General features: G+C 36.5%; 2 pseudogenes; one reads left to right on the top strand and one right to left on the bottom strand.

Annotated features, from left to right (window-relative positions):
- Nucleotides 1-2,460: 2,460 nt before the first annotated feature.
- On the top strand, nucleotides 2,461-8,701 carry LOC107844655 (annotated as a pseudogene).
- Nucleotides 8,702-10,118: 1,417 nt separating this feature from the next.
- Nucleotides 10,119-11,565, bottom strand: LOC107844657 (annotated as a pseudogene).
- Between the last annotated feature and the right edge of the window lie 1,571 nt (nucleotides 11,566-13,136).

The following is a 13,136-nucleotide window of genomic DNA, read 5'->3' as shown; positions in this document are numbered from 1 at the left end:
TTGTTTGAAGTTACAAGTAGACACATATGTCTTATGTGGCATCCTACGTAGCCAATTCATGTCCTACATGCGTCCTATATGTATTATGCAACATAAAATACATGTGTTTACTTGTTTAACTTTATAAAAGTTTAAGTGCCTACTTATACACATCCAAACTAGAAGGTCATAGATACAAATTAAGGCTACGAAAAAGAGCATGCTTATTCATTATTATATATATTATTGCCTTTCAGAAAAACTAGAAGAACTAATAACAAAGATCTCGAAATTAGAGGCTAAACTTATAAAAAAATCTGACAATAAAATATAAAATACATTCTAGAATCAGAAAATAATTTATGAAAATACATCCTTTTGCTAAAAGTATACAAGTGTTGGTACTTAAATAGAGAAATAAGAGAAAGAGGAGAATTACTAGTTACTAGAAATAGAAAAAGTCCGGAGTAATTATTTAGAAGTATTGAAAACAATAAAAAAACCTACAGAATCTAAGAGAATACATAAGTGTACTGAAGTGGGAATTATAAGGTGTCAAAAGTGATATAGAATAGTATAACAGACAAATAAAATACTACAGTGAACCCAATAAGATAACTATTTCGTTAGGATAAAATTACTTACAATAGATATGTTAAAAATTCTAGATTATTCAGATTTAAAGATACAAACAGAAAAGAAATAGACGTTTAAAAGATAATTCACTTATTAAGTGTAATTTAACAACGGAGAACATATATTATTTGGAGAAGATCCACAATTAAATACTATTATAGACTTTATAATAAATCTAGAAGAAGCTATTCATAAGGATAATACTAGAATATTAAAGATGTTAGAAATCCTTGAAGACCTGCAAAGTAAACAAAAGAAATTATAAGATAAAATAGAACAAATTTTGATTTCTTTAAAAACCAGCAATCAAAATTAGATAAGAAGATTCAAAATCTGACGAATAAAGATAAAAGTATGATAGACTATACAAATTTTGAAAAAGAGCTACAAGAAATAAGAAAAGATCTTAATCAAATAAATAATATAGCAATCTCATGAATGATCATCTAAATGATTAACTCCATAGAACAATCTTAAAAAGGACAGAATAAATTCAACCAAATCCCGAAGAATTATCAAGTCATCAACCGCAAGAAAAAACAGACTCTATCGTCATAAAACAAAATAATACCATAACACTATTACTATTGGAACTTAATAAAAAACTAGAAAAATTATCCCTACCATAAACATAATAGGCCGCCTGTTCGCACGACAGTTTCACCAAGTCATATTTTCTACAAGAACAAATTTTCTTCAAAAGATTGACCTTGGCAGTAACACCGCTACCGAACACGGCGAATTGGTCGAGATCCCCATTCGCATTAGTCATATACAAGGAATCATTTGCTCTCTTATTATCCCTTAAGATCTTTTCCGCATAAGGCACAAATTTGTTATTTGAACTACCGATAAATACATGCCTCTAAACTTTTCACCAAATTTTTTAGCAATCGAATTGAATAAATATGACATAGGGTACTCTCGTTCATCTGTCAACACAGGGTTGAGCGACTCGATGATGTTTGTGGTCATCATATCGTACCTATTATTCGGGAAGTGTGCTTTACTCTACTTCTCAATACCAAGCACATTTTCAAGGATATGTGCTGCCTCGGAGTATTTATCCTTGAATTCTACAAAATGCTCTCTAAAATCATTAAAACAAGAAGTCTTTGCCGCGGCATAGAATAGATAAAGATACTCTCCACCGTGTTGATTTACACGAAGATTTTCAGCAAAGTGCCTCATGCAAAGTCCATGATGTGCATGATTGTAAACATGGGAGAAGGCATTGATGATGCTGATGTACCCATCGGATATGTCACATAGATCATGATCATGATCTACTATAGACTTCAACTTCTCGAAGAAGAAGGTCCAAGAAGCATCGTTCTCTTCATCCACAATACAAAAGGCAATTAGATAAATATGATTTTTGGTGTCCAGTGCAACGGCGCTCAGCAACACCCCCCACCCTTACCCCCGTACTTGCTATATAAATGTGTGCCATCAACAACAACTATCTTTCTCATATGGGCATATCCTCGTATGCAAGCTCCGAAAGCTAAAAAATAGTACGCAAAGGATCCATCCATCTTGTTAACCATGATAGAATAAGAAGAACCGGGATTTAATGACTCGACCATGTAGGAAAAAACTGGCAAGCAAGAATATCCATACCATGAATAATATTCTTCGCAATTACAAAACACCTATCCCATTCAAAACGCCTAGACCAAAACACCTCTCATATTCAAAACGCGTAGACCAAAACGCCTATTATGATATTTCTGATTCATATTCATATTTGAACTAGTAAAGTTATTTTCATATGGTCTGGAGGTCACAGGTTTAAGCCGTAGAATCAACCTCTATATAGAGGGAGCTTTATCGGTCGTTAGAATGGGTGCTGAGCTTCTTGTGCGTAGCGGGAGATTTATGGGTGATTAGTTATAGGGTGAATAAGAATAGTGTTGAATAAGGTGTTAGCAATGTTGGCATTAGTAAAAATGCTATCATTTATGCTGACATTATTTTTATGTACTATTTGGTTTAAAGTATTAAAAATAACATGCTTGCAGAATTTCTAAAAAAAAACTATTTGTTTACAAAAATATTCTCTACAAAATCTCTACAAATACGGTGGAAAGGATATGAAAAAGATTTTGAGGGGCAAATGTATCTTTAATCATACGAATACATGCATTCAAAACCTCTTGTTTGCAGGATCTTCAGGGGTTGTTTGATAGGGCGTAATAGGGTGTATTAGTAATGTGCTTCTTGCGCATAGGGGAGCTTTAGGGATCGTTTGATAGGGTGTATTAAAAATGTCGATGTTAGTTATATTGAGATTAATTTTTATGTCGTATTTGCTTTGATGTATTAAAAATAACATGTATTTCATAATTTCTAAAAGAAACTATTGGTGTAAAAAAACCCTCTACAAATACAATGTAATGGATATGAAAAGAATTTGAGGGGCAATTTTATATTTAGCTACGCCTAATGCATGCATTAAAAATCCTTGCATTGCTAATACCATGGTTTGCTATGTATTAGCTACACATAGCATAATACCAAATAGAGTGTTAGTTATACATAATTTAGAAAAGAGTATCAAACAAGGTATTAGTAATGTACAATGGTAATGCATCCTACCAATCGACCCCTTATTGCACCGGGCTGCTTTGCTTTTACTTTTTTTGAGTTTACAAACAGCCTTACACAGGGCATAACGCTCGTCAAGGTGTGAACTTTAATATGTGACCCTCTTTGAATTTTCATTTCTTGTCAGTAGAATTTAGATTGCAACGCATAAGAGAATCTACAGCTGAGTGGAGCTGCAGTATATAGCTTGAAATCATATCCTCTAAAGTATTCAGTCGCAGATCTTCCCATTCGAGTTAATAGCTTTATACAATGGTGAACTCCAATGTAGAGGATTAGTAGAGACCTTTATTGTTCAGTGCCTAAAGGTGAACTTATACAAAGAAGTTCTACATGGATTTCTTGTTCACTCCAAGGAGAACTTATACAAAGAAGTTTCCTTTTTGCTGCAATATTGTGAAATCCATGCTGACTTAGTGAAAGATAGGACACAAATGGAAGAAAATAATCTATATAAGTAGAGACCTTTCTTGTTCAATGCCTAAAGCGCGCTATGCTCCACTTCAGAGAATGAGACTTTTCGGTGAAACCAGTGAACCACGAGCTGGTTAGATGTGTGGGGCAGATGGCTCGTAGTACTTGCTAGTGCAACTTCACAGTGGAAGGGAAGGAGTATAAACTATATATTATTGATTGACTCTATTGTGAACTCAAGCTTTGAATCTATTGAGCATCTCTTTTGCTTTGGTATTTTCGCTCAAGTGGTTTGGGAACATCAATTGTTGAATGCTGCCATTTAATTGGTGGTACGACAAGATCCTTAATCATGTGGCTTCATATATTAATAAGGTCATGTATCCTTTGGTTTTCTGGGAACTGTGGAGGTTCAGTGATACCAATTAGTTGGGTATAGGTTGTAGTTATAGTAGTATGTTACTTTAGATCGGATGCTATCTAGAAGTCTTCCAGCCTTTTAAAAAATTTATATGTTAGTAGAAGTATAGAGAACTTATTTGTATGATTTTGGCCGGAGATAAGTTTAAACAGAGAAACATAGTCATTGAGGATTTATATAGTAGATCCCAACTTGTTTGGACGACAGCGATAGTTGTTATTGTTGATTGTATGTATACATAGTTCCAACCAAAAGCAATAGGTTCACTTGAACCCACCGAAGTCGCATTTAGATCCCCTCTGGCTGTATACACATAACCGCTTTTCTTGCAAATGTGGAGCCTTCTTGGGGAGCGTCCATAGTGCTTTTATTCTTGTGCTGGAACATCCTTGAATACCTTGACTCTTTTCCAGTCCGATTCTGGTTAATGTTCTTTTCCTTCTAATACATGACTTTGCCTCCTCTTGTCCCACGCAGGCTAGGATACTACTGGCCCCCGGGTTTGTAGCTAGTGACAATCAACAGCCATACGTACAGAGCACCCCTTATCAGGCAACTGTGGCTGGTCCATCACATTTCAAACACATATCAGATGTGTCTTCTGAAGGAGGTCTATTTATTGAAGATCCAGTATCTCTGGTTCAAGCAGCACGTGTTGGAGAGTCAGATGAGCACAGGTTCAGGTCCTTGATGATACTGATAAAGATAGTAATATTCAAGATGGGGACACTTCTTGTCTAGCTACAGGAACCATGAGTAATGTTGAGGAAGACCTCTTACCGGGCACATATTCTTATGATGTTGACGATGGGGAGCATGATAATTTTCCTCCACTTACATCCTGTGTCGGAACTCGTTGGTACAGGGCGCCTGAGCTACTATATGGATCCACAAGTTATGGGCCAGAGATTGATTTGTGGTCACTAGGTTGTATTTTTGCAGAGCTTTACTTTTTCCTGGAAATGTTGACATTGATCAACAAGGCAGAATTTTAAGTGTTCTCAGGAACTATAACACCCCCGCAAAAAAAAACCGTCCATGCGTTAGCTCGTGGTAATATGCTCTTAGAGTTAAATGACTAGAATAGTGTCAAAGAGACTTAAGTCTCATTTTTGGCTGCCAAAATGAGTAAAGTTTAAACCATATATAATTTTCCTAGTTTCGACTTTTTATCATGTGAAAATTGAATGAGCTTTCCGTTGATATAAGATTCGCCCAAATCCGATATCCGGGCAAGAAGTTATGGCTAATTTAAGTCCTAATCATAAAACACCGTCATTTTGGTGCTTGGCGCGTCGCGGAGTGGGTCTATTTTGAAATTGTCAAATTCCAGTAGCCTAGCGCGATTGTGGTGCGTCGCGCTGAAGCTCCAACTAGTGGGACAATGCAATGGCTCCATGTCACGGTGACCCTAAGAATCCCATTTGTCAATTTCCAGTGAGCCACCACGTTTGTGGCGCGTCGCAGTGGCCCATAAAATCGGGCTCCCAGTTATATTTTATTCGGTCTTATTAAAGGAATATCAGGTAATTTTCCACCCCATTATCAGCTTAAACAAGGGATTATACTCTCAAGTGCGTACATTATTCATATTTTCTTCAGAAATTCACAAGAACACTCTCTAGGGTTTCAAACAAGAATCCCAAATAACTCAAGATTCAACCGCGGATTTTAGAAGATAATTAGAGAGTTGGAATCCCCACGCCGTAGTCTTCACGAATCATCTATTATTTTCTGAGATTGAGGTACGTGGGGTTTTCCTAAAGTCTCATGGGCATAGAAATCATGTTTTTAAGAAAAGGATTTCGGATTTATGAATATATTCATGTTTTAGAAGCGTTGATGATATTGTTTTGGCCTTTAGGCCTTCCCCCAAATTGATATGAAATTTTATATATATGTAAGCATGTGTTTTAAGGTTGATGATTGAATTGAGAGCATGATTCATGAAAAATCCCTCTCTTTTGATGATTTTCATTTAATTATGATACACTATGAAATCGTTTGAATGCATCTTGAAAAGCATGTTATGAAATGTCTTGAATAATGTTATATTTGGATTATAATTTTGATTCCAAAAGAGAGAGGTTGTTTATGTTGATGAATGTTGAACATAATCATATAATGAAAAGAGTTGCATGGTTTGTTCAAGATTTCATGACCACCACTTGCTTATTGAAAGGATGAGAACTTTGCATAGCTTTGACTTATGTTTTCGAAACATGAAATCTCTTATGCGAATTGCATGTTTGGGTGGTCTGAACTATGTGTTAATGAAAAGATCATGCTTATTGCATTATGGCTCAGAAAACATGACTTTCAAAGTCTTGGTATGATGATACCAAAATAGACAATGCCATAACAGACCCAGACAAACATAGAAACCAGATTTTCATGACTTAAGATTTCAGAATGATATATGTTTAGAAATGGATAAAATTGGGCATAAAGAGATGTTAGGTGGTCCCCAGAAGAAGGCACGATTACAGACAACTCATTGCCCAAAATCGTGATTTATCGATCTAGGTATATTATATTATGCTGGCTTAGTGCCCTGTGGCGTATTAGACTCAGACACTCCAACCCTTGAGGCACACTTGGGTTGGGGGCTCCCTCGCCGAGTCAATGGCAGACTCTATATAGCCTGTGGGATTTTAGACCGTAGGGGTGTACCACCTAACTCAGAAGTAACACGAAGATCAGAAATTGCACTGACAGAAAGATTTTTATGATTATCAAAATGCCCATCTTTTTTGGAATTTATATCGTAGGTGCTGTTTTATGACTAGCTCTCAACTATTTTATTTATATTAAAAGCTTTAGTTTGAATTGCTCTGTGTACCAGTACATTTGTATTGACTCCCCTTTACCTTCCAGGTGCTGAGGCACAGTCTAGGGGTCCTGATAAGCAGTAGATTTCTTCAGATAGAAGTGCAGGGTCTAGTCGATAAGCCTTCTATATTTCAGAAGGCCTAGTTATTTTCAAACATTTATTATGTTATAAAATGTCTTGAATAATGTTATAGTTGGATTATGATTTTGATTCCCAAAGAGAGAGGGTTGTTTATGTTGATGAATGTTGAACATAATCATATAATGAAAAAAGTTGCATGGTTTGTTAAAGATTTCATGACCACCACTTGTTTATTGAAACGATGAGAACTTTTGCATAGCTTTGACTTATGTTTTTGGAACATGAAATCTCTTATGCGAATTGCATATTTGGGTGGTCTAAACTATGTGTTAATGAAAAGATCATGCTTATTGAATTATGACTCAAAAAATATGACTTGCAAAGTCTTGGTACAACGATACCAAAATAGACAATGCCATAACAGACCCAGACAAACATAGAAACTAGATTTTTATGACTTAAGGTTTTAGAATGATACATGTTTAGAAATGGATAAATTGGGTATAAAGAGATGTTAGGTGGTCCCCCGAAGAAGGCACGAGTTCAGAAAACTCATTTCCCAAAATCGTGATTTGCCGATCCGAGTATATTATATTATGCTGGCTTAGTGCCCTGTGGCGTATTAGACTCAGACACTCCAACCCTTGCGGCACACTTGGGTTGGGGGCTCCCTCGCCGAGTTAATGACGGACTCCATATAGCCCATGGGGTTTTAGACCTGTAGGGGTGTACCACCTAACTCAGAAGTAATACGAAGATCAGAAATTACACTGACAAAAAAGTTTTTATGATTATCAAAATTCCCATGTTTTTTGGAATTTATATCATATGTGATGTTTTATGACTAGCTCTCAACTATTTTATTTATATTAAAAGCTTTATTTTTGGATTGCTCTGCTTACCGGTACATTTGTATTGATCCCCCTACCTTTCAGGTGCTGAGGCACAGTATAGGGTCCTCATAAGCAGTCGAGTTCTTCATACAGAAGTGCAGGGTCTAGTCGATAGGCCTTCTCTATTTCAGAAGGCCTAGTTATTTTCAGACATTTATTATCAGTTATGGTTTTGGTCTACGGGGGCCTTGTCCCAGCTTTTCAGACAGTTATCTTTAGATCATGCAGTAGAGATTTCGCAGACTGTTCCAGAAGTTGTTTAGTTGTTTTCGGATTTCATTCCGTATTGTTAAACTGAAATTCAGAGTATGACCATATTTCCGTATTAGATCATAATTCCACATTTTCTTTTATTATATGAATGTTGTGCATGATTTCCAGATCAGATAGAGTAGAACGTTCGAGCCTTCAAGGTTCGGGATGTCCATCACGGCCAGGCCCTAGTTCGGATCGTGACAGGAACTTAACAGAAGAAGTCTGACCTGGCTGCGCAGATCTTCCTGATTATAAGATAATCTCATTTGGCAAAGTAGATAAACTGAATGGCCTAGAAGCATGTCTACCCAACAGGTCAACTGACGAAATTCTTCTCATCAAAAAGTTGCTATGTTTTGACCCGGCTGGTAGAGCTACTGTAATGGACTTACTCCATGACAAGTATCTGAACGAAGATCCTTTGCCAGTCCCACCGTCTGAAGCAAGGATCCCCTCCATGAGGATTCACCTGATGAACTGAGTGGTCGTAGAGATCTATACTCCGACTCAGATGCTGATGATTTTGGCCCAAGGAAAGTTTCAACCACTGACCATGGTTTCTCAATTCAGTTTTCTTGAGCTGGGAAGTCCAGTATATTCATAATTTGTCCTCTTTTTATCCAAGGTTTTGTGATCTAAACTGTCACAGTTTAGAAACAATTCATTACTGAATGGTTGAGTTCCAGACTAGCGCACGATGATCAACCATCGCCTTTTGCTGCAGACGATTTAACTTTGCAGCACTTCCTGTATTTTGTTGGAGATATTCTCAAGGTTTTGCAAGTTGTAACAATTGTGGTTTCCAATATTGGAATACCAATGGAGAGACATATTTATACTTATGAATATACAAGTGAAATAAAACAAACAAACAAAAAAAAATCAAACAGTCAAACAAATGCTTTATTCGTTTAAAAAAGAATGACCTAATTTGACTTAGCACGGGCTTTAAGAAAATAATGAAGATTTTTTAATCTTGTGGTCCTAAATTAAAATTATGTAGATGTATTAAAATACTCTTTGATCTTGTGATCTTAAACATGTCATGTAGAAAGTTGAAATAAAAATATCGTCAAAAGAGGAAACGGATCTTTTTTTTTAAATAGGTTAAAGAAAACGTAGATCATTCTTTTTGAAATGAGAGAATAACATAAAATTCTAGAATTAGGAAAGTTCTCTTCATCTACTTCCTTGTTTCAGAGCCAAAGTGCTCTACTGTCGAATGAACTGCCGAAGAAGCTGGAGAAGGACCATAACTGTGTCATCACACCGAGTTTGTGTTTTATTTATATTTGAATACAAGTTAATTTTTGTGGTATTTGGTGCTATTTTATTTTTATTTTCGCTTTGACTATTATTATTGTTGTGTTTGAGAGTTGAGCCTACTATGGTTTGATCGGCTAGGTACAATCACTACTTTGAATTTTGGGTTTTGATAAAGTCGACCACTGCACGGTGCAAGGTGCAAGTCATTAAGCCTAAGATGTGATATCGGATTTCAAATCGCGAACTAAATTTTTATATAACTAAAACTTGCCCCATAAGTTTGTATACTAAAAGATATATCATTATAAATTAGGTAAATAAAAAAAAAGGCATGCTCAGCATGAAGGGACTATCTATATCATGTGAAAGAATTTTATTAAACAATAAATAGTTACTACTATTGTGGAAAGAATTATACTATTCTATTTGTTATGACAAATATTTATTTACAAAAGAAAATATGGAGATATGTGATTCATTAAATTTAGCATGTCTTGTTTATTAACTATGCTTTGATCAATTGGTAAGATTGTATAAGAATTAGTGAAATTTTAATAGTCTTCACAGTTTATGAGGTTTATTTTGTCATGAGAAAAGATAGAATTTAAGAAATTCAAATCTCATTTCAATTAAATCTTCAACTTCAAATCAATGTGACATGAAATTTTAAGTTTATATCATAATATCATATCTCGCATCCAAAAGGATCCTAAATAAAAGTGCAGACAAAACAACCACCAATAACCGAGTGGAACTGAAATGATATCAAAGATTTGCATCGCGTATAAATGTGAGAGCTTTGATGCCGTCGTCGCGTTCAAATAGCTGCATGTAACTTTCCTTCAAGTCCACTTGCTCCCCAACTTCAGAATCACAATCCATATCATGCAACCAAAACATTTGTGTATCCATCATACCAAAAAATAATAAGGCTGGTTTTCCCAAACCAAAATCAGTATCGTGCAAAGGGAACTTGCACATACTTGAGAATAAGACTGTCAACTTCATAATTACCTCCCCACTCGGGTGCTCGAACACTTTCATTATATATATTAACCAATGTTGATACTATTTCATCTGGTGAAGCTTTAGCACATGAAGCAACAACTCTACTCACAGTATCCCTGATTAATATTACGGAGTGGTGTAATTCCATGTTGGTCTTCTCTGGTATGAATTTTATTGGATCATCAATTCTGAAATTCCCCATAGATTTGTGCACTTTAGGTAAAGAGGTTTTAGAACGCAAATTCAGTGGAAAATCCATTAGACAAGGCCTGAGGTACCCATTTATAGCTGCTGAAGTCCGGATAAAAGCCATCCATAGGAGTGCGGCAATAATCTCGACCCTTGAAGATTGAAAACTCAAAAATCCTGAGTCGATGCATTTTTTTCTAAGCCTTGTGACATAGCAGTCTCACGGACAACAAATCTCTTGACAGCAATATCTTGCTCCCGCCTCCCTTATTAGATTGGGTGTTCACTTGAAAAGTCCCGATATATCTCTTGTCGGAAAAATATTACCCAAATCAAAACTTAGAAAATTAATCTTCTCGACAGGAGTCCCCAATTTACACACTTTTGCCCACTCAAAAAGAAAATTAAAATCTGTAAAACCATCCATTGCAGGGTGTGAACCACTCAATGATAAAGCTAGGCCACCACATTCAAACTTGGTTACTTGTGCAATGACAATTGGTGAAACCATCAAATTATTTTCATCAACATTCTTATTCTCGTGAGGCCAAAATAAAGCTGCAAGACTGAGGTCCTCCCATGTTTTCTCTAGGAAATAGTTCAGCTTGCAATTAACGTCGGCCTTAGTGTATGAAACACCTTGATCATGACAAAGAATCGAACATTCATCTTTGTCGTACCTTCCTGCTGCTGGATAAACATGAGTCAATACCTTTGAAAGGGATTGCTCAAGTCGCTCATCAATGGTGGTGGAGTTGTCGAAATTATTATTAGGATAGAAAAGAACAAACGGGACGTGTTCTCTCTCGGATAATTGATCAAAGAAAGAGAGCTTGTAACGCTGAAGGTGAGGGGGAGTAGGTAAAGATGGCTTTTTGAGTTTCGTCTATAAGATTTCAACTTTTATGCAATCCTTCTGGTTGACAAATCCTATTTTCATTATTTTGGTGAGACAACTCAAATAGAAAAGAAATCAAAGATAGAGAACCGAAGAAGGCTACAAGAGGTACAATTGTTCCTCTGTAAGCTCCAGACCATATATAGCAAAAGTAAGGTGTACGACAAAGCTGGTAAAGATTTCCTTAAAACAAACAAGGAAAAAAAAATTAATTATATTTTGACCATAAGTAAGAATTCATTCATCAGGAAAGGAAATATTTTGACTGTGAAGAGATTCTAATATTATCTTTGGAACAATATGATTTCAGTCAATAAAGTGATGATAAAAATATTTGACTGTGAAGAGATTCAAATAATATCTTTGGAACAATATGATTCGACACAATGAAGCCATAAAAATATTTTGACTGTGAAGAGATCCAAATAATATGAGATTCAAATAATATCTTTAGAACAATATGAGTGTGACAATGAAGTGATAAAAATATTGACTCTGAAGAGATTCAAATAAGATATTTAACATAATCTAGTTTGAGTCAATGAAATGACGAACATAGTTGAATGTGAATAGACCCGAATAATATCTTCCACATAATTTAGTTCGAGTCAATGAACTGGTAAAATATTTTGAATGTGAATGGAGAAAAATTTAATGAAGTGATAAAAATACATTATGTGAATGGATACCAATTTAACGAAGTGATAAAAATATTTTGAATGTGAATTGACAGAAATAATATCTTCAACACAATTTGGTTTGAATAAACAAAGTGACAAAATATTTTGAATGAAAATAGATATTAAATAATATCTCCAACCCAATTTAGTTTGAGTTAATGAAGGGATAAAAAACATTTTGAACGTGAATAGATCCACTAAAATTACGTCAAGTATTGATTTTTATTTTATTGATAAATTTAATTTTATTGTTAGGGTGGGTCGGGGTCCGGGCGTGGGGAGCGGGCTCACTTAAGGACAAAAATCAACCCGAGCGCTCCAGGAAGGCTGGGGAACGGCTTAGTGTGGGCCTTTGGGGGTAGGCGGGGCCATTTTGGTGGTCAAACGGACGAAACGGCATGAACGGGCAATTTTTGGACCAAATCAGTGTGCTATAATAACCCACGGTTCCGGGGTAGGCCCGAGGTTCGGGAGCGCTTTGGGCCGAAAATCGATCGGAAGGCCTCAGGCAAGCTGGGGAGCAGCCTAATGTGGGCCTTTGGGGTAGGCGAGGCCATTTGGGTGGTCAAACAGGCGAAACAATGCGAACGGGCCATTTTTGGGCCAAATTAGTGTGCTATAGCCACGGTTCCGGGGATGGGCCTGGGGTCTGGTGCACTTTGAGCCAAAAATCGAACAGGGCGCCCCAGGAAGGTTGGGGAGTGGCCTAGTGTGGACCATTGGTTTAGGTGTGGCCATTTGGGTGGTGAAACAGACGAAACGGCGTGAACGAGCTATTTTTAGGCTAAATCGGTATGCTATATCCCACGATTTTGGAGGTGGGCCCAGGGTCCGAGTGCGTTTTGGGCAAAAAATTGACTGGGGCACCCCAGGCAGGCTGGGGAGCGGCCTAGTGTGGGCCTTTGGGGTGGGCGGGGCTATTTGGGTGGTCAAACGGGCAAAATGACTCGAACGAGCCATTTTCGGGCTAAAT

This window comes from Capsicum annuum, chromosome 10, assembly GCF_002878395.1.
Source record: "Capsicum annuum cultivar UCD-10X-F1 chromosome 10, UCD10Xv1.1, whole genome shotgun sequence".
Taxonomy (NCBI): Eukaryota; Viridiplantae; Streptophyta; class Magnoliopsida; order Solanales; family Solanaceae; genus Capsicum; species Capsicum annuum.
This window is presented reverse-complemented; position numbering and strand designations above follow the sequence as displayed.